General features: G+C 46.1%; 2 long non-coding RNA genes across 5 annotated transcripts; one reads left to right on the forward strand and one right to left on the reverse strand.

Annotated features, from left to right (window-relative positions):
• Positions 1-22: 22 nt before the first annotated feature.
• On the forward strand, positions 23-13,405 carry LOC144112789 (uncharacterized). Of its 3 annotated transcripts, XR_013310469.1 has the most exons (4): positions 39-119; positions 2,684-2,753; positions 3,192-3,321; positions 13,225-13,405. It is a non-coding gene; the product is annotated as an uncharacterized LOC144112789 (long non-coding RNA). The 3 variants fall into 3 exon arrangements; XR_013310470.1 differs by lacking the exon at positions 2,684-2,753 and having other exon boundaries at positions 23-119; XR_013310468.1 differs by lacking the exon at positions 39-119 and having other exon boundaries at positions 2,215-2,753.
• On the reverse strand, positions 8,422-15,503 carry LOC144112790 (uncharacterized). 2 transcript variants are annotated; one of them, XR_013310472.1, is made up of 3 exons: positions 15,442-15,503; positions 15,233-15,313; positions 8,422-8,817 (listed from the first exon to the last, which is right to left on the reverse strand). It is a non-coding gene; the product is annotated as an uncharacterized LOC144112790 (long non-coding RNA). The 2 variants fall into 2 exon arrangements; XR_013310471.1 differs by lacking the exon at positions 8,422-8,817 and adding an exon at positions 13,978-14,099.
• Between the last annotated feature and the right edge of the window lie 6,895 nt (positions 15,504-22,398).

A 22,398-nucleotide genomic window follows, 5' to 3' on the forward strand; every position in this document is an offset into this window, starting at 1 on the left:
GATCAAAAAACTTCACATCGGCTTTTTTTTTTTTTCCTGTTCATGTTTGAGCCGAGCCAAGCATTGCTTTCAGTAGCACTACGGCCGGTCGGCGGGAGGAGTGTGCGATCGTGTTGCACGTGAGTAATTTGTTCTTGCTATCTGTTGGTATGCACATACTGAGTAGAGATGGGCAAAACGGCTCACTTCAGTGAGCGGCTCAGAACGGCTCCGCTCACTGAAGTGAGCCGGATCATTTGAACGGCTCACCCGCTCACTTGGGTCGCTCAGGAAAGAGCCGGGTCTTTTTAGCAGAAGAGCAAGGTTCCGGGCTAGTTGGTAATGCATTTAGGGGAGAAACAGCGCAATGAAACACGGACACACGAAGAACGAGTGAGCCGTGGTTCTTTCCTTTCCACTCCCTCTCTCCACAAGTGCGGCGCAGGGACCATCTCTTTTTTTTCTTTTCCTTCCGCATGCTACCGGCTCCTTCAAGCGCGTCTCTATTCTTGATGGCGCCGAGGCGTCGCGGGCCTCCGCTATCTGATATTTCTGGGACGAGCCAGTGGGTTAGTGGCACCGCCAGTTAGCTGAGAAAAAAAAGAAAGAAAACTTGTCATCCTTCGAGAGGCGACGCGCAGGTAGGGCGGGGAAGGAAAAGAGCATCACGCAATAAGGGTAAGGGCTCCCGTAATAATAGGTTTTTCGGAAATTTTCGTTATGTGTTTTTCTTTTATCCAAGCCCTGGGCTCGAGGTTGTGTCAAACTTCAGGGCTGTAGGTGGCTACCTTCATTGGTTATCGAAACTTAGGACGGGCCTCGAAATACGGCCGCCCTAACTTCTTTGTTTATAAAACTTACAAAATCGCAAGCAAATGCATTACAAATCACAAGTCGGTATTGCCTAGTTTAGCTAGAGGCTCCGTGCAGTGGCTTGTAATTCTGCAAATATACCTAGGCTTTAACACGTGGGTCGATAAGTAAGGTCTTGTAGTGTATGTTCTCTGTGTGAGAATTACCTTTTTTTTAGTTAGAGTTAGTTCGGCCGTCTGTATGAGACCTTCTTCTGTAACTCAGTTTGCCTTTGTACATTTATGTAGATATATTTCCTCTCTTAATCATCTGCATTTGACAATCGTCCCCATCTTCAAACACTGCCTGGAGAGGCCCTGTTCCTCTCTAAAGAAAAGGAAGAGACCATGCCTGAATTTACTACACGGCTATTTTACGGATGCATATATTGTTTTGTTTTCATGAAAGCCAAATAACTAGTAGGTTACACTGTAACCTCTGCTATAGAGTTTAGTTATTTGGCTTTAAAAAAAACGATATGTGCATTAGTAGAATAACCGTGTTATAGGTATTTTTACTAATACCTTCGAAATGTTGCACCAGCTCACGATGCAAGATTGGTGGGAGTCGTGAGACATCGCTCGAACAACAGCTGTCAACAAACGGCGCCATCCTTTGCCAATGATTTGCCAGAAGACACGTTCTGAGCGAAACAGCGATCGCAGACAACGGACGACAACAAGGAAGACACAACACCGCAGGACAACACAAAGCGAGGACAAGCTCTGCGAGCGCTCTTTTGCTCGGAATGTATCTCAACCAACTCGCCCAGAAATACGCACTTTGCCAGAAGACCCGGCTCTGATTGAACGGTTCTTCGAACGGCTCACTGAACGAGAGAGAAGCGCCCCTTCAAAACAGCCGCACGGCTCACTGAACGAGACAAGCGGATCTCCAAAAGAGCCGCACGGCTCACTGAACGAGAGAAGCGCCTCTCCAAAAGAGCTGCACGGCTCACTGCACGAGAGAAGCAGTTCACCAAAAGAGCGACTCTCCAAAAGAGCCAAACGGCTCACTGAACGAGAGAATCGGTTCACCAGAAGAGCGGCTCTCCAAAAGAGCCAAACGACTCACTGAGCCAAAGACCCAGCTCTTCAAAAGATCCGGATCTCCAAAGGAGCCAAACGGCTCACTGAGCCAAAGACCCGGCTCTTCAAAAGATCCGGATCTCCAAAAGGAGCCATTCGGCTCACTGAGCCGAAGACCCGGCTCTTCAAAAGATCCGGATCTCCAAAGGAGCCAAACGGCTCACTGAGCCAAAGACCCGGCTCTTCAAAAGATCCGGATCTCCAAAGGAGCCAAACGGCTCACTGAGCCAAAGACCCGGCTCTTCAAAAGATCCGGATCTTTTGAAGAGCCGGGTCTTCGGCTCAGTGAGCCGAATGGCTCCTTTGGAGATCCGGATCTCTCGTTCAGAGAGCGGGCGACCCGTTCACTCAACCAGCTTTCTCGCACTGCTAATAGATGGCGCGCAAATCGCACCCAGCAGCTCTGACGGACGGTTCGACACGGCTAACTGAACGACAAACCAGCTTTCTCGCACTGCTAACAGATGGCGCGAAAATCGCACCCGGCAGAAGACCCAGCGACACAGCTCTGACGGAACAGACAGTTCGCCGTTCGGCACGGATCACTACGCTGGACTACGGTCCTATGGATCAGTGAGCCGGATCTCCAAAAGAACCGCCTCTCACTTTTCCTGAGCCACGGCTCACCCGCTCTTTTAAAAGAGCGGCTCAGAAGATCCGGCTCACTCCTGAGCGACCCATCTCTAATACTGAGTGCTGCCCGTTATCTGACACTCGGCATTCCGTTGTCAACTTCCTTGCGCCCGAATATTTTGTGTTAGCAGATAAAGCGCTGAGCCCGCTTTCCCGGCAGTGGACCCAAAGGCCCGGAGGGAAAGACTCATCTGTTTTTTCGTAAGTTCTGCTCAAAAGCTCTGTGCAGTTCAACAGAAAAGAGCTTGCGCTGAGCGTGTTTTATATCTTTTGTCAACCCAACCCACCGTAGCTCATGGTCATGTAAAACACGCATAATTACCAGCTTTTGAGTGCTCCCGAAAAAGGCGGGAAACTTTTGACAACAGTCCAGTTGAACTAACCGTTTGTGCGATGAGTTTTGTACGCGGTCCGATTTTTTGTGGCTCCGCGACTGGGAAAGTCTGTAGAGTGTTGACTTAATGCTGCACTTTACAATTGTGGGGTGCTGTTACAATCCGCTTTCTGAAACTGGTGCAAAAATTGCTGTGAGATAAGCAATTATGCTTTGGCGTCTGCACCGCGAAACATGTTCTTTTAAATTCATATTTATTTCAGAAAACGACTTTAAAAACTGACTGGCAGTTTTGTGGTATGCAGGGACCTTCCAGATTCCTGCTTCGAGTCCGGCGTTGGCTTGCTGGCAGTCCGGCGTTGGCTTGCTGGCGCAGAGGCTGAACAAATGGGACGTTAAAATGCTGAGGCAGCAAAGGCTCTAAGGCGCCACAAAGTGAGCCCTCGACCTTCTGTAAGAATTTTAAAATGAGTGCTGTGCCACTTTTGCCGAGCATCGGTTTTACGTGGAAAAGGTGCTTGGACCCAGGCAGCCAACTAGAATGGAGCGCATGAGGCAACTGGAGAGGCAAGCTTAATTTTAAAGCCTCTAAGCTTAAGACCTTTTTACAGCTGATGGTGTAAAGAGCCCTTAAAGAGATGAACATTGTGGGCAATGTGCTTGATGTCCTTTGACTGTTTGGAAGCTTGTGAGGTGCATAAAGCTCACAAGGCACTGTTGCAGTGTGTGACAGGTCATTGTGGTGATATTAGAAAAAGACATAGTGCAGCACAATGGGACAGAGAAAAGGAGCACACAGGATAAGCGCTCGTCCTGTGTGCTCCTTTTCTCTGTCCCGTTTTGCTGCGCTATGTCTTCTAATATGCTATACGAACAAGCCCGAACTACAGCTTTGTTAAGATTGGTCATGATAGGTTTCTTTGATTTGGCTGCACACTCTGCACTAGTTCTGTGAAGTTCCGCGGTGGTGCCGGCACCGTGCAACGTCAGCTCAGGCAGTTCAAATGCAGCTTGGCACTGGCCGCTTCCAAAACGAATGGTCGAGTGCAGGTCCGATTGTCCAATAGCCTTGCTGTCGTCACGAAATTGCATCCAACTGCGTGCCGCCGACACCAACAACCACCAAAATCCTGAAACACTTGGAAGAATTTTCAAGCATCAAATCGCAATGAGGTTTTACTATGAACCTGCTCTAGGAAATGGTCGTTTCACGGAAAGAAAAAAAATCGTTGCATGTATACACACAGGCGACTTACGAATTAGTGCTGAAATGCTGCCCATGCGACTCGACTACTTAGGTTTTCATTATGACGCCTCAATCACTCACCTCCTCTATGTGTAGGTCGAAGAAGCAGAGAAGGTATGGCACGAGTTATTTAATGAAATGGTGACAGTTATTTGCTGAAAGGTTATGGCTTACAGGGGTTTGTCCTAAATCGAATCAGGCTATGAGGGGCGCCGTAATGAAGGGCTCCGGAAATTCTGAGCACCTGGTGTTCTTTAAGGGAGCATACACACCTAACTTTTGGGTGTGTGGTTCCTTCTTTTTAATGTAATGACGCCACTGTGGTGGCTCAGCGGTTATGGAGCTTGGCTGCTGAACCGAAAGACGTGTGTTTGATGCCAGCTGCAGGGGTCGAATTTTGATGGAGGCGAAATTCTAGAGGCCCATGTACTGTGTGATGTCAGTGCACGTTAAAGAACCCCAGGTGGTCGAAATTTCCAGAGCCCTTCACTAGTGTCCCTCATAGCCTGATTCATTTTGGGACGTTAACCCCCCTAAACCAAACCGATCTTTTTTTGTAATGAGGTGTAAGGCATTATTATACACGGATTACCGTGTGGTATGCTCCTATGGCTGCCAAAAAATATATAACAATTTCTTTCTTGTGCTGTTTCAGTTTCACTAGCTGAACGATGACTGACCTCAAAGAGAGGCTGTAGGTCATGTGAGACGTGAAAAACTGCAATATAATCACTGCTTCCACATTAGTTGTCATTCCGGCTCTTGAGGAAGGCTGGCTTCAGCACTGCAGTAAATCATAACGATGAAGCAGAGATTATATGGGCGTTTTTCCATGCCTCACATGACACAAAAGCACTCTTTGATGTCACAGCAATTGTTCGGCTCTTGAAACTGAAACAGTGTGACAGAAAAAATTCAATTATAAATTATTTAGCGGGGATGGGCAAATATCACATGGTGATTCATAGGTAGTAGTATTTTCTGCATCGTTGTAGAGAAGAAAACATGCCACCAAAATTACGTGTCTATATTCCTTTAGCACGCAGAAAGCCAAATGGAAAATGCTCTTGGCCATTCCCTCCAATGCAAATGCTGTGTGGTGTATAATATTGTTGCGTGGTTGCCGTCCAAAGAGCGAGGCGCGGTGAACGACGGCAGAGATATAATTTAATGGCCGTTGGCCTAGCGCGAGTGCTCTGTAACGCACCACAGCCAGCTTCGTGGTCTTGTCACAATATTGCTTTTTCTCATGGACATTGTCACATGTAGGAAACTGGGTGGTGTGTCATTGTTTGCGTAAGAACTTAAGGACACTGAGAAGTTCCTTAGGCAGCCGCTGACCCCACACCATACGTGGCAAAATTACCTTTGAAAAGTGATTAAATTCCATTGCTAATTACTTTCCTAGAAATCACAGAAGTAATTAAATTATATTACAAATTACTGTTCTCAAAAAGTAATGACATTACATTATAATTACCTGCCTTAAGTAATGAAAATTACTTAGTTTCGATGCTAAAATGTTGCGCATTGGTCATAGTTTGTGCAAAAAATTTCTAGTTTTTTTTTTTGCACCGCCACTGAGCTTGAAAATGGGCGTCAGAAATTTTGCCCCTCTTTAGTCAATTTGAACAGCCGCTTTGCTGATGTAGATGAGTTCTTTGTCATATCAGTCTTCAATCAGAAGTACATCGTTCAATGTGTAATATGGTCCCACCATTCTGATTTTGAAGAATTTGTCATCCACGTAAACAGCGGGAGTGCATTGACTGCTTATCGACGCATCATCCCAGAAGTGCGCAGGGGCGCGAGAAGCTGCCAATTCTGCTGTTCAATTGATTTGTTCTGGAGGCAAGTTGGTGGAAATACATTGCATGTTGCTGAGACGCTGTTGCCTATGTTGCCCTTCAGTTAGAAATAGGGCCTCAAATGAGGCCACAAAAACCCGAAAACTCACGAACAACTTTCTTAGACGTGTCAGTTGAGACTTCTTGTCAGTGCGGCGACGTCAAAGTACTTGCTCAAGCGCTCGCAGTGCGTTTGTGTGTGAGATCGTGTGCAGTGCAGGAAGATGCATGCCAGTCCTGTGACTGATTTGCAGACTCTTCACCAAGGCAGTGCTGACGCCTATGCGCACGTCACCTCTCGTCCACGTGCGCCGCTTCCCTGGAGTGCTGGCCATTACTGGTTGTGCACTTTTAAGGGGAAAGCCTTATATGACAAATTGACATTGATACCTGGCGTCATCGTCGATTTCCAGGAAACGCGGTCCATAACCCCCAATGATGTCATCAGCAGAGGGAAAAATTTCTTCCTAAGGTGTAGAGAATTGAACCAATTGAGGGCCTTTAGATTGCGAGGCGATCGCGCAACCCATGGGCCACAAAACTGCGTTGCTTCTTGGCGAATAATGATTCATTTAATGTATGTGTTACCTAATGACTGTATGCTAATGAGTAGGTGTGTCATTAGAAAGGAAGGAAACAATATAAATTAAAAAATGAATGTTTTTTGCCTTCAAAGCATCGAAGTAGTCTCAAGTGCCCCCGTAATTTATTCTTGCTTTGGTAGTCGCCGCGGTGGCTCATTGGTTATATGGTGCTCGGCTGCTGGCCCAAAGGACTCTGGTTTGATCCCGTCTGTGGCGTCTCATTTCAGTGGAGGCAAAATGCTATAGGCCCGTGTACTGTGCGATGTGAGTGCACGTTAAAGTACCCCTGGTGGTCAAAATTCCCGAAGCCCTTCACTATGGCGTCCCTCATAGCCTTAGTCGATTGCTTTGGGACGTTAAACCCCCATAAACTGCATCTGTGCTTTGTATATGCTCATCTCCACAAACGCGAGGCCAAAGGATGGCAGACACGAAGAGAAGCATGGACTCAGTATGCAGCAAAAGTAATATCGCTAGTAATTAATTACTTTTTTGTGAAATTACTGCTTGAAAGTAGTTCATTACATTAATAAATTACCAGGCCACAAAAGTAATGAATTACATTAGAAATTAGTGAGAAAAGTAATTTAATTACTGTAATTATAGTACAGTAATTTAATTACTGGCTAGTCTGCCACACACTGATTTCAAGGTGATTGCACACTGCTTTTCAATGAATGCGAAATCCTGACATGATAGCTTGTACAAATGGTACGCAACAAGACCTTTTGCATTTTTAAGGCAAAGGTTTGTGCCACCTTCCCTTCTATTTTTTTGTTCCCCCCCCCCCGTCCCCCTTCATTTCTTTTTTAGATGTTATGAATGCAATGTTTTAGCAACAAGCTTGAATTAGCCCCTATGAAAAATTTTTTTGCTGGTCTGCACGTGACTGGCTCTATGTCCAGGTTTTGCACCATTTCCTAATCCCTGGCATTTATTGGCACTTTCACTTCATTAAAACTTTTGTGAATGTGCTGGAACAAATTTTGAAAAGTTCCTTTTCTAGCGTTTGCAAGTTGTTTCCATATTTTTGTTTTCCATGGGGGTGAAGTTTCATGGCATGTCCAGTCCGTCAACTATTTCTTACCGTTCTCAGATACTTTGTCCCCTTACACTTGACCATTGTGGAAGAGCCGCAGCTGCTCTTAAGATGCTTTGTGTCCTTGCCTTTGTGCAGGGCAGCAGCGGCATCTTCCGCAGTGCTCAGGTGCGTGTGGGCAAAGCATCCAAAAATGATGACTAGCTTGGCTGGTATTTTCTCTTGGTCTCTGAATGCATCATATGGTCACAATTTGGCAAAATTATGGACGTGTATACCAGGGAATCGCTTCAAAAAGTTATCCAGAATTTGTATTGTGAATAAAAATAGCACAACACGCATAATTTTTCGTTTTGTGATACTGCAGATTACACGAACCAAGAACAGAACAGCAAGGTTCTACTGTATTTCTTTGAAGGGCTGTGACGGTTTTAAAGGGTGTCTAGCAACCTAGAATTGTCAAGAGGAATTTCGTTTACCTGGAAAAATCGGCGAGTTGCGAGGGATACCCAAGAAAGTGGTCAAGTCTCGGAAAAGGACAGGCTGAAATTAACGCAGAGGTCTGCTGCGAGTTTTAACGATACTGCAAGTGTCCAGCACACGGTCCGTTCTTATTGGCATGACATATTTTTGCTTCTAATGAGTATTAGGCATGGCAGCCTGTCTGTTCTAGCTGTCTTTTTCTTGTCTTCAATTAAGTGAGCATTGTGTATACTGGTTGGCTCTGTACAGGTTGCCACACTGCTCATTAAATTTGGTCTGGTGCATATGAATAGACACAGCTACATTCAAAAGTATTTTCTGTGGAATAAGCCGTAGTCATAGTAATGTGCAGAATTCATGCACTTTCAGTATACTGATGCGAGGTGCCACGCCACTCCAGTGTGGCATCAAAATCGATCTGTAAATCTTGCTCTCAGTCCCCGTCAATCTTGTAGGCTGTTGCAGAAACAAATAGAGGCTAGTTTCTCTGCAGTTCGAGCTGTGATGACGAGGTCGTAAAAAGCTGTTACTTTTTGTGGAAATCGCTTGGTGCTTGTCCTGTGGCATTGCTGCTATCGAAAGGGATGCCAGAGTGTGCCTTCATTGGAAAGGCAGTAAAAGGCAGTGCTTCTCAGTGATGAGCAAACCAACCTTTCAGCCCTCTTGTTCAAGGGTTCCTTCTTGAAAGCCTGAAGTATTCTTTTGCAGTACAATGAGCAGTGTATGGAGCCCCTGAAAGCATGCAGAGTGTTCCGTTTAGAAATTTTCCAGAATTTTTTCAAAGTAGAGTTGTTTGTTTCTTTTGTGAAAGCACATGTAATGTCAGCACATATGGCCACCACTCTTATGAACCATTAAAAGAAAGCAAAAACTTGTGAGCATAATTTTAACAGACCTCCAAATCTAGGACTCCGGATCGCCCAGGCACTTTTCATCTAGTGAGAAGGGAAACAGCTGCTGAAATTCCTGCACGGATTCCTAGTTGAAATGTGTCAGCATCTCTGGGTCCGTTATGGCCAGGGATTCCAGTGTGGTGAAACCCATGCACAAGAGTTAAGTGGGCCATGTCCCATCAAGAATGCTGCATCTGGGGCAGCATTCCACAGCTGGAGGTGTCACAAGGGAGAGTGGAACAGGTCGTCTTGTTAATGCTCTCACTCTTGTTGTAGCTTAAAGGGACACTGAGAAGAGCTCTATCAATTTTTTTTTGTTAGCAAAATCTGATAGTTCGGCATTTCATGGCTTTGTTGCCGCTTGTCCGCGAGCAAAAGGTGCATTTATTTCAAAGAAATTTGGATTCCAAGTGGAAAAAGTTTTTCCCGCCGCTCCGATTCAAACTTGAGAACTCTTACGACGTCACAGGACGAAGTGACGTGAAACGTGATGTAAACGCAGACTCCGTGACTTCTGGCCGCTAGCGGTGCGGTCTAGCAGCTGCCGAAATGAAAGCTACCGCCGCCGCACGTTGAAGGCGTCTATCAGGGGTCGCTACCGTCGCTTCGTTTACGCTTGCACCGGTGTCTTGCCAGCGTAACGAGTGATCCCGTTCCCGAACCCGACGACGAAGTTCTCGCAAAAACTCCAGCCCACATTTCAGCGACCTTAGCCCCAGAGAGCGTGTGATGCTTTTCAGGGAGCACAGTTAGGTTAGGCACCGGCGGGTCGTTTCCCCCTTCCTCAGTGAGCAGCCGTTGATAATCAGATATCATAACCCCAGTGCGGGGAGTCGTGAAGGGCCAGGACAAGGTCGGCGCGTTGCGCCCATCGGAGGCTGACCGGGGCTTTGGGGACAACGGATTGTCATTCTTTTAACGGCGCGGTTGCACGGTGCAGCAGGCTGCGTCGAGGTCTCCCACGGTTGCAAGGGCCAATTAAAGTTACTTATTTATTGTTTTGCCACAAGAAACGGGCGGGTGCTCAAGGGCGCTTGCGTTTAAAGTTGGCGGCTTGAAACTAAAGCCGACGCACTACGCTTCAACGGCTTCCGCTAGATCCAACGGGTCCACTGGATCGGGCTCTCTCGCCCACTTACATGTACCTTCAGATGTGTACTTTGAATGGATTAAATTAGCCGAGAGCTCGAAAAGAACAGCTCCGCCCAACTGCCGAAACTATTGAATTACGTCACAACGCGCACCTCGCCACGGAGCCGAATCGGTCTAGCCGGGCCGGCGGCGGCTGACGCATTCGGCGCGAAATAGAGACATGCTCAAAGAACTCCGCCAGTGCGGTCAGTGTGCGCCGAAGCCGCTGAACGCGTCAGCGGTCAAGCGCAGTTGGAGTATAGAGGGTCTCGCTTTGGCCAACGTAACGTCACCATGCAGCGTGCGCGCGCATTACGCCGGCGTATAAACGTTCCTTAACAGAGCCTGCGCTTAACCACTAACCAACGTATTCGGTGGCGGCATCTATGGGAGCCACTGAAACCCCCCGCCCACTCACTGAATAAAAAATAATCCTGCACCGATGTTCGCGATCAAACCAGGGCCTTTAGCGTTTCAGGCGGAGATGCTACCACTCCGCCACGACGGCTCAAGGTTAACCATTAATAAAGGCGCTTCTAGTGAATGCACTCTTCCGATGCAGAAGTCTTCGCACTTTCGTTACGTACATCCTGGCCTAACAGCACTAGGCCGTCAGCAATTTTTCTTAACTGCCTTGTACCTTATCTCCCGTCCCTAATAAACGATTTCCGTTAAGTAGTTTGAAGTTGCCTGGCACAGCCGGGAATGTTTCGCCGAGCGAGCGTGCGAAGAGCACAAGTGCTCTTTATACTGCGAACGGCCTTCTACGATCACCGACCATCGTGCCATCATAGTTTTTCATCGGCTGTGGCGATCACCTGACCAGCCTTAACAAGCTCCTTCAAAGGTTAACTAGCACTTGGAGTTCCTCTGCTGTTCTGCGCTTGTAAATCGAGGCGCGTCAAAAACAAAGCCTCGGGGCACGCAAAGTTCATAGACGCAAAGCGCCATATCAAATCGAAACTCTCCTGGCTGCCTGTGGCGCCGCCAAGCATCAGTTTTCTTTACTTCCAACATTCAGGTTGCCTTTTGTCTGTCTTCCTTGTGTGATAAAAGTGCACTGTTGGTTTTAAAACAGAACTTACTTCAATATTGAACCGTGCAGCCTTCCTTCGATAGCCTCAAAGATTCGCGACCTCCATGTAGGCAGGACAATTCCTCCAAGGTGGCGTCTCTTGTCCTATGACGTCAGCACGCTTGTACTTGCGAGATCGGCCTGTGGCGGCGATACCTGTATTTTGGTTCTTGCTATTTTCTACCTTACAAGAGCTTTGTTTTCAGTAAGAGTGGCGTTCTTGTGATCAGGAGCTGGTATTCTATCGATACAAGCCAACTTCAATTTCTGCTCAGTGTCCCTTTAAGCTGCTGTTCATCGATTTTTTGTGTCATTAATGTTTCTCAACAATGCCACATCACGTCATACGCCTTTTCAGTGTCTGAACTGTGACAAGAGCATCTCCACCGCAGCCGTGGGCTCGTGCTTGAGTGCTCGCCTCGACTACGGGAGGTCGTGGGTACGATTCCCGCGGCCTCCGGTCCACCAGCCAATTAATCCAATGGGAACAGGCGGCCCCCGGCCTAGTGCTCGGCTCTGCAGGGGTGCACTGCGTGGGAAGGATAGCCTGCGCCTCAAAATTCCCGTCAAATGCGAACACAAAAATGTCACCACGTGGTTAAAACCTGCAGTCCAAAACTCTCGCCTTGTGCCAGTTACAAAACTTAGCGTTCACTTCTCTAGCCTCAAGACAGATGTGCCATAGCTCTCTCCGCTCACAAACCTCCTTCAAGCAAAGTGCAGCGGTATTTTCTTGCTACCATTGTGGCTGGCTCACACGCATCGGCAGGTGTGCATGACTGGTTTAAAAAAAAAAAGATGGGACTTCTACCGCACCAGATGGATTTAGGGTTGTTTGACGCCGGAACTTATCTCTGATCCGTCAAGGCAACGGTTTGGTCGAAGACCCTTCTCCCAAGCATCTCACCCTAGATGAGCTGAGCACCATGGCGGCGAAATCTTAAAACCGGTGGGTACCCGGCGGCACTGGGAATCAAACACAGCACCTCCCGAATGTGAGGCGGATGCTCTACCACAAGGCCGCGCTTCAGTGCTATGATCTTTGCCAAAAGGCCGAGAAATGAACAGTCGAAAGATTGTTGTTCAGCGACTTACAAAGTCAAGCTGTCATGTTTTTTCCTGAACACAGTTATGGCTCAGACTAATTGTACCATTCTACATGATTTTTCCTCATTCATTGAGATGCTCAATAAGCTTTAGGATGCGATAAATTATGAAGAGGAATGACATGTGTCTTTTCATCACTGCATTTTGTGGAAACATGTTTGCGTTGTAATTTCAAATATCTATTTTATAATTTGAACTAGTCAAAAATAAAGCATATCGCAGTACTGGCCGGCATTTCGAAAGGCCCTGATATGCACAGCATGTGTACGAGACCAGACGATGCAGCGGTTCCTGTGTCACTACTATTGGAGCCCACATGACCAAGGTTGCTGCTCTTCCTTGGGAGTGACGTCATAATGCACCCCGACACTCAGAAACCGAAATCGCTCAGTATAAATAATGCGATAATATTTAATGTGCATATTTGAATTGCAGAGCACGTATCACATGCCGGGTGGGAGTATGCAATGTTTGAAACTAAGAACACTCCAACCAAAAATTTGATGTCTCCGCCCCTTTAAGGTTTTGGGTTTAACATATGGAGCTTGTGACCTCCTGTGTGCCAGCTTCAGAAGCCTTTCAGAAACTCTTTCATTGTTTGTCTTGACTATTTTTATTCATTCTTGGTCTCTGCCTTGTACACACTTCTTTTTGTGTGTGGTTTCTCTGGCACATCTTGAACAATGTTCCTTTTATCCTTTTTTTTTTTAGGATCTTTCTAGTGTCCATACGCAAAGCCACTACAGGAGTGCGTGGGCTGCTGCTGTAGCCTGTTGGGAGATGTCTTTATCTTTTTTCCTTCATATGCATTCCATTATTTGTGTATTTGTTTGTGGGTTTCTCTTAGTGGTTTATTAGTTGCATTTTATTGTTCCGAGCTTGCATACTTTTTCTCTTTTCATGGCATCCAACCCTGTGTATGACTGATACTAGTGGAGGGACTGCAGCAGCCGACCTTGCATGGCGCGGCATTCTCTGGTCCAAGGCTCCTATTCCCCGTTCCAGGCTACTGGCTCAAGAATGTGCCCACAAGTCTGCACCTTGGCGTACAGGCAGTCGCATTAGGCCCACGTCGGCCAGGACTTCCTTGCCAAATAAAGTATTCCTACTGACACGCCTTGTTAGTAATTAATGAAGTGTATGAATAAATAAATGAGTAACAACTTCGTTGGCCGTATGGAAAAGCCGTGTTACAAAGCAGTTTTTTTTTTTTTGAAGACTATACCCAACCACCACATTGTTTCCTCTGAGTAACCTACTCATATTTGAGGTAAGTGCTTGCCGTGTGTCGCATCACAGTCTGAAGTGTTCCTGCAGAACCGCATAGTGCCTTCCTGTTTATGCCATTGCAGCAGAAAATGCTCCACAAAGCTAATGAAAACAAAGAAATTTCACTAACATACTGCTTTGAGACAACTTAAACGGGTGCTGAAGCCCACTGAAAATGTAAATCAGGGAATGAACAGGATGATTGTGGGCTCTGCATGTGCCTACTTTTATTGCATAGGAGGGGCCAGTTTCAACTTTATTACAGGAGGGTAGTGACTTTTCTAATTGCATCATCACTGAGTGGGATGCTTGTACCCATACCACCCCCTCATTCAGCACTTGAGCGATGACAGTGCTAGGGAAGCTCTTGCTGAACATTACAATCTAGGCCCTTTGAATTGAATGTTTATTGTAGGTATTTTACAAAGATAACAGCCCTAGCAGTGCTACTGGGATTGCAACTCGCTGCAAACGAGGCGGATTCTGTAGCGCTGGGCTCTTGCTGGCAGTTTGTGAAATTGGCATTACCCGAAACTGCACTGTAAAAGAGCATAAAGAAAACGATGTCTTCCGCAGTAATTCATGCCATGCAACATGACATGGAAACCATCACACGGCCAGTTAATCTATTGCCTTCAGGTTCAAGACGTCTGCCAGTTTCTATACAGTAGCTTCAGACTGTTGGACTGGAAAATTACATCCTCTTGAAGGCACTTTTTGAGCAGGAACTGGACTTAACCTGATTTTCATGATTTATGCTTCGGGTGCACAAACTGGGTAATATCAAGCTTTTATAGTCTTTTTTATATTATAGTCTTCTCTTATTATAGTCTTATTATAGATTTATAGTCTTCTCTTACTGTTGTGTCCTATCTTTCCTCAAGCAGAACAGTGGCTTGAGCTATGTGGTTGAGTGAAGTTGCATCACCTGTTAATGTCAGATTAATTTTTTTTTCTTCTAACTTATCTCAGCTGCTGAGGGCCATTATTGCCAGAGGGGTATGTAAGGTGTGTACTGTACACAGACAGGGAAATCTCTTAATTCCAACCTGCGGTATTTACAAACTGGCACTTCGCTTCCGTCAAAATCGCGTATTTCAGTGCGACAAAGCTGCCCCTTTACCCTTTGTTTCTAATCAGCTTAGTTTGAACAAATTTTCGGTCACTTAATAGTTTGAAGTATCGAGACGTCGAATGCCTGACCAGAGCCGCCGCGGTGGCTGAGTGGTTATGGCGCTCGGCTGCTGGCCCGAAAGACGCGGGTGCCATCCCGGCCGCGGCGGTCGAATTTCGATGGAGGCGAAATTCTAGAGGCCCGTGTACTGTGCGATGTCAGTGCACATTAAATATCCCCAGGTCGAAATTCCCGCAAAAACGCACAATACTGTATGTGGCCACGTACCAATGCTCAGGTATTGGTTTGGTTTATGGGGGTTTAACTTCACTACGGCGTCTCTCGTAGCCTGAGTCGCTTTGGGACGTTAAACCCCCATAAACCAAACCAATATCTGAGCATTGGTACGTGGCCACATACAGTATTGTGCGTTTTTATCGCTGACACTTTCAAAAATTTCCCCGCCTCAACAGCTGGCTCGTTTGCGGTGAAACTGCACACAGAGCTTGCGTATTATGGTAACTTTTGTATCGTAGCAAGTTTGACAATGGTACTTACTTAGTTCAGGCGCACATGATGCGAAAACGTAAGCGTCTACGAGAGATCGACGAGCCAAAACCCGCAGACGACGCTTTTTCCCTGCAAGGAGCGCGGGCCGTTTGAATATGCCGTTCCTGTCGTTTCGTCTGCTTCTACTGAAGCGCTTACACCATTTTCGACTAATAAAGCGGAAAAATATCAGAACAAATGATTTAACGAGGCTTTACCTTTTAAAGAATATTGTTTGCAATGCTCGCTCTGCGGCCTAGTCGTGACGGCTTCCAGTGCCTAAAACAGACAGATGGCGCCACTGCGGCCCTTCAGCGAAAAAGCGTCGTTTGCGGGTTTTGGTTGCCGATCTCTACGTAGACGTGTACGTTTTCGCATCATGCACGGCTCAACTAAGTAAGTACCATTGTCAAACTTGCTACGATACAAAAGTTACCATAATACGCAAGATCTGTGTGCAGTTTCACCGCAAACGAGCCAGCGGTTGAGGCGGGGAAATTTTTGAAAGTGTCAGCGATAAAAACGCACAATAGTGTATATATTTCCCACCCTTTGCGCGCGCACAATTTGTCCCTAAACGTAATAACCGTTGGATATATTGTCTTCATCTTCAAAATACTTGTCGCGAATCTCAAAAGTTTATTATAACGACAAATTTATATATAAGACTGCTCAAAGGGAGCACGGCTACAAAACCACCGCCGTACACACGCGCTCACTCTTCGCGCTCTTAATGCAGTTCTAATAGACTGACCGAAAGTTTGAGCTATAAAAGCGAGTACGAAGCAACGAGAATTCACTGTGTGAGCGTGTGTTCGAGGAAGGATCGCGCATAAAAGGTTTTGTCACCAAATGCACTGATCATAGTGCTTGCATGCGGCACAGCGAAACAGTGATATAGATATGAGATGGAATTCCGCATCTGGCGCTTCTAGCCCTCGAAATGAAAAGAGGCAGGATTAATTTTCCCTTTGCAGAACAAACATTCAGTAGAACCCTCTGTTACGTTCGCGGTTGCTCCGTTTTTCCCGGTACGTTTTTTTTTTTCATATGAGCCAGATAGTCCAGCTGCCACAGAAGCCCCTACAACTGAAACTCGATCGCCTATATCTGTTGCATAATGCAATTGTTGCATAATTCCCTTGTCGTACGTCGTGAAAGTCATCTCACGATGGTAGTTTACACCGTCCCGGAATTCGTTCAATGCGCGCGTAATGGCGACGCCGACCAGAAAAAAGCGAGACTATACACGTACTCTATATAGGCACTTGTTCGCAGCTGCGTTCGGCGACTTCTGGAAGCACCCAGTCCAACGCCAACACACTTACAAACCACGTGATTTTTTGTGCGTGTGTTGGCAGAGTTACATCGACGCTTTCGCGAACGATAGCACAAAAACGAAACCATGCCGGGGCAGACGGCACAAACAGCGCTGTACGAAATGCGCTTGCGTGGGTTCGCTCCAACAATTTTGTTTCTGCCATCCGCTTTATTCTTGTCGCCTGCACCTTAAAATACACAATTTCTAGATTCAAATATAGCGATGATTCTATGGGATTAATGAGGCCACCGCGATAGCAGCGAAGAAGCGCGCGCGCGTACCGCATCTTCGCACGCTAGAGGCATGCTCCCCTTTCATTGCTAAATTCCTTCCACAGACAGCTGCTCAGGCTAACCGAGACTCATCGCAGTGCGTTTCTGAAGGACGGTATTTGCATACGTCCGCTTTGTCCCCTTTTCCCTTGTATATCATGTTCATTCTACTTGATCGCCATTCATTGGGGGCTTTGCCATCCACTACCATTTTGTTCACTACCTCTTTTAATGTTTGCTTGGGTTTTGGTCCAAGCTTTTTTATTAATATAATCGGAATACCATCTGGTCCTGTCGACGTGTCACTAGCAACCTTCTCTTGTAACGCGAGCGCATGGTTGCGCTCTCTGGAGGGCCACTGCGCCCGACACGGCCGCGCATCGAAGCGAAGTGGCAGATGACGCGAAGCGTTCGTCGCGTTTTTAGCGCTCGTTGAGAGCTGCCAACCAGCAGAGGTGGCCCAACTTCAAGTAGCATTTTGACAAGCTCGTTATTGGCAACAAGGTGTACATTTATGACGGTGTCTCCGAGTCCGTGCAAGAATTAAAAGCATAGCAGTCACCGCGAACGAACCGGCGCCCGGTCCTGGCGTTGTATACACAAGTCCAAGCTCCCATCAGTGCGTCCGCGTATCTATTGAACAATGCCTGTAGTGCTCGCTGACGTTCGCGGTTTCATCCCAAAGAAGGAAACTGTGGAAGCTCTTTTAAAAAACAATCAGAGCGATATTGCGGTATTCACCGAAACATGGCTGACTCCGGACAGCAGTAATGACGAACTGCTTGAAGACATGTCATCTTTCGCCATTCATAGGCTCGATGGGGCTGGTCGTAGGGGCGGTGGGTTTCTCGTGCTGGTAAAATCGGGTTCACCTTCCTTCACTTGTTGATATTGGCTACCGCAGTGAAGTCCTCTGTGTAAATATTTCGCCTCCTGGAAGCACAAATGTACTGATTGCCTCTTACCGCCCACCGAATTTTGATGCCTCTTTCACCAGCGATCTGCACTAGGTCTTTCTTGAATTTAATTTTCGCTTTCCTCACGACAATTATATACTTTGTGGCGATTTTAGCTTTCCTGATATTGAATTGATCAGCTTATCTGCATCCCCCTGCCGGTCCAAAGAATTTTTTTACCCCGCTTTTACTTTTAACATTTCCTGAAAAGTCAGCACGCTAACTCGCAATAATAACACATTGGATCTAGTCTTGTCCACCACTCCAGATTTGGTACAGTCAGTGCAATGTGTCAGTGGTGTGAGCGATCACAAAATGCTGTTATTCGACTTATCCTTCCCCAACCCTGTCCGACAACCATCTGTCCGACAATACATGCGCGACTACAAATGGGCAGACATTTCTGGTATCAACTAACAGTTAGAAATATTTTCTCATTCTTTTCGCGAACCTGCCACTAAAATCTGTGAACAAAAACTGCTTGTTATACAAGCACAAACTTTTATCTCTGATTCACAAGTACGTCCCTCTCGCTAAAAGCGTGGTATTCGAACGCTTTGAGAAAGCTATCCCGAAAGAAAAGAACGCTTTTTTCTTGCAGCCAGGACATCACATTCTAAGCCCAAATGGGAAAAATACTTGCGTGAGGCAGTACACAAAACTTTTAAGACGCTCAAAGGAAAAGTTTCATCAGCAGGACCTACTCTGCGTCCTCCGTACCAACCCCCTAAAGTTTTGGAATATACTTACTCCTCACGAAGTAAAAGCCACAACATTTCCTTATTTAATCACGACAGCCTCCCTGTACCAACTGATCAGCGTTCTGATGCTATGAATTCATAGTTATCTTCTATTTTCACATGTGAACCTGCCCTCCGCAGACCTACCGTGCCTCCTTTAAAATTCGTCCAGATGCCCTCCATTCATATCAGTTCCGAAGGAGTCGTAAAACGTATTGACAGCCTTAACTCTCAAGTAGCCCCGGCCCCGACAATATCCCTGCAAAGGTACTTCACTCTACTAAAATTATTTCCAGCAATATCTTAAAGATCACATTCATCCAGTCCTTAGTTAGCAATTCGATTCCGGACTACTGGAAACTAAGCAGAGTAGCTTCTGTGTTCAAATCGGGAATCCATCCAATCATCGCCCTATTTCATTAACTGCCTGTAAGATCATGGAGCACATCGTTTACTCCAATGTTGGAAACCACCTTGAAAATAACTCTCTTTTTTTTGCAAATCAGCATGGTTTCCGCTCTGGCCTTTCATGCGAGACCCAACTTTGTTAATTCACTTCTGACCTTAACATTAACCTTGACTCGTCTTTCCAAACCGAAGTAATTTTTCTGTAGTTTTCGAAAACACTCGATGATGTCTCCCACTAAAGGCTAATGTTTAAATTGCCTGCGTATTCTTTAAATGCCTGTGCATTGGTTTACTAATCTTATCCTGGATTAACTGTTTCCCCACAAACCACTTCCAATGCACAGTCTTCGGAGAGTATCATTCCGCCACTGACGAAGTAACGTCGGGCCGTTGCTTTTTCTAATCTTCGTAAATGACCTCCCCTATGGCATAGCATCATCCATTGGTCTGTTCGCCTTTAACTGCATGTTGTACCGTCACATTTCTTTTCACGATGACCAGCTAACCCTGGAGAACAACTTACGTAAAATTGAAAATTGGTGTTCAGATTGGATGACGGAACTGAACGTAACTATAAATTAAAATTTATGCACGTCTCAGGTAAAGGTTCCAACGTTTCCTATGCATATTCACTAAACTCAGCTATCATATCACAACTTGAGTCTAGGAGACCTGATCGTCAATAAACTAACATGGAATGAGCATGTCACAAAACTAGCTGCTGACACTTGAACGCCGGGCTTCTCAAGAAGGTCACTTTCACAATCACCGCCATCCATTGGTAAACTTGCGTACGAAACTTTCATTCGCCCGAAGCTCCAATACGCATTGGCAATGTGGTCTCCTAATCAGGCGCACCTCATTAACGAAATTGAATCCATCCAGAATCGCGCTGTCTGTTTTAAATCTTCAAACTATGACATTCGCTACAGCATCAACAGTATTAATTTAAGTCATCTCTCGGTATCAGCACACTAGCCCTTAGATGCAAATTTCCTGCCTCTGTCTGTTTCATAAACTTTACCACAACTGCCCCAATCTCTGTGATTCTTTACTAGTGCTACCAGTGCACACGTACATCATCTCGTCTGTTCAACTTTATCAGCATCCGGCGCTTACATGGATCTACACACGCATTTAACAAATATTTTTTTACCAGGAGAAATTGGGACATGGAAAGAGTTTCCTGAACATGTTGTAATCGAACGTGTTCCTGTTAGATTTAAACAATGCCTGATGTGTCATCTGAAGTCATAAATTGTTGCTTCCTCTTCGTTTTGATTGCAGCGCCTGTATCATTCGAAGTGTGATTTTGTACTTGAGCCTTTTGAGTTTTGTGCTTCTATTTTGGTCATCAATTTTAGTGTTCTTTTCATTCGTAACCTCCCCCTCTTTATCTAATACCACACCCGAGTTAAGGGTATAATAAATAATGATGATGATGATCTGTTTACATTTGTGTTCCCGGCACAGTAAGCGCTTTAAGGGAACTAGTGGAAGTCTTTCATATTTATGAGGCTTACACCGCGTACATTAGTGAGCTATATATCGCGCTGCAGAAGCATGGGATTGTGCCCTAGGTGAGCATTTTATGAGCATAGCCACATATGACATCATCATTGTAGCCTGTATATACTGTTAAATCTCGATATAACGAAATATTCTCGTTTTCTTAACTTCGCATTCATAGAACGTCATGTATATTCAGATTCAGTATAACGATGTAGATTGTACTGCACGTTCAATGTGACGAAATTTCATTGCTGGCTGAAAACGAACTTGCCGAAAAATTATCGCAGGCGCTCGTGGTTGAGCGGAGCCTGTGGTGAAGCGCGAATCATCAGAGCGTGTACGCAATATATGAGACCTGCATGCCCGGATTTCCCATACAGAGTGCATAGGCAGACGCACTGCTGGCCACGGCATCTGGGGTAGCCGGAGCAAGGCTGGCCGAGCTTTTCCGCAACCTCGGCAGTCTGACAGATCAGCCTGTGGCCGTCACTGTCTCACCCAAAATTGAATAAAGAAGAAAGACTGGCTAATTGGCGCTATTGATTCACTGGCTGAAACATGGTAAATAGCGCTAGAAAATGCAAGGGACAAGAAAAAAATAAAAATGAGACATGCTGGACATCAACTCTATCATCACGTTGATGTCTAGCATGTGCCCCATCAGTATCTTTTCGTTGCCTTTGTATTTTTTAACGCTAGTTACGATGTTTCAGCCCAAAACTGGCACCGAATGCAACAAAACGCTGCCGGTGCTCAATGGGAGCGCACTGCGTTTATCGCGTTTACAGCTGCCCAAAGCTTGGGAAAAAGGACTGGAACGGTTAGTGCTTGGCACACCCGTCAGCTGTAAAGCCAGTTGTGTGCTTCACACCTGCCAACCTCGCTGCTCACTCACACGATGTGCGTATGTGCAAGAAGACACACACACGCGGTTACGGAGGAAAACATAAGGAGCAGGATCAGCCTGATTTTATTTCAATTGTTGGTGATTCAAGGACAGTCTTCTCGCTCTTGGCGACATGGAGAAAAAAGGAGAGTAAGGAGCGGTGGGGGTAGACGACTTGGCCTGCCGCAACGCTCCCGTCACCGGCAGCGACTGAAGACGTCACTGTGTCCGTGGTGTGGTCGGAGCACTTACAAGATGGTGATAAGAGCAAAATTCGTTGGAGGCACTTAGATATAGCTTAAGTGCGGGAAGGCGAAAGCTGTTTGCGACTCATCGCGCTGGTTTGAATTTGCCGTGCTTGAATTCATTTCACGACAGAGGAGATGAGCAGCTGGCGCTCTCTCACGTGACCTAGGCGGCGATGTAACGAACGAACGGTAACAGCAAATAAGTCACGTGGCCTAGGTGGCGATGTAATGGACGGACGGTCACCGCAGTATGCGCCACTAAAGGCTATTGGCTTAGAACCAAAACACAAGACGGGTGCGTCGCCCTCTTTGTCCATGCTACGATGGTAGGCGAGATAGACGTGCTGAGACGGCTTGGGAACTCGCAACATAAGCAAGACGCGCATAACGCTGTTGTTCCTGGTGAAGAAAGGGCAGAAATAAAGGACCATTTTAATCGCAAATAGTTGTTTTCCCGTGAGCTATCCTCAGCGCGTTTTTGGCAGATTCTTAGCATGCTAAGTGACTAATTTCGATGTAGCGAAATTTCAGTACTACGATGTAAACTGCCAGTTTTACCCACTTCGATAAATCGGGGTTTAAATATATTTCTTTCTCTTATGGGTAAACGTTCTGCTAAAAGTTAGCGCCCATTCTACCTTAATTTGTGTTACCCTCTTTCTTCTGTGCTATGTTCTCTAAGCAGAAGGAACTTGCCCAGATTTGCATTATTCTTCAATGCACAACCACTCTTCTCAGAGGCAAAGCGAAGTGTTAGGATGTACCTTTTTTGCCGAAAGTAAGCAAGCTGTCTTTACCACCTCTCATTTTATCAGGAGGCTAGTTTTATTGA

The sequence above is a fragment of the Amblyomma americanum genome, chromosome 1 (genome assembly GCF_052857255.1).
Source record: "Amblyomma americanum isolate KBUSLIRL-KWMA chromosome 1, ASM5285725v1, whole genome shotgun sequence".
NCBI classification, from domain to species: Eukaryota; Metazoa; Arthropoda; class Arachnida; order Ixodida; family Ixodidae; genus Amblyomma; species Amblyomma americanum.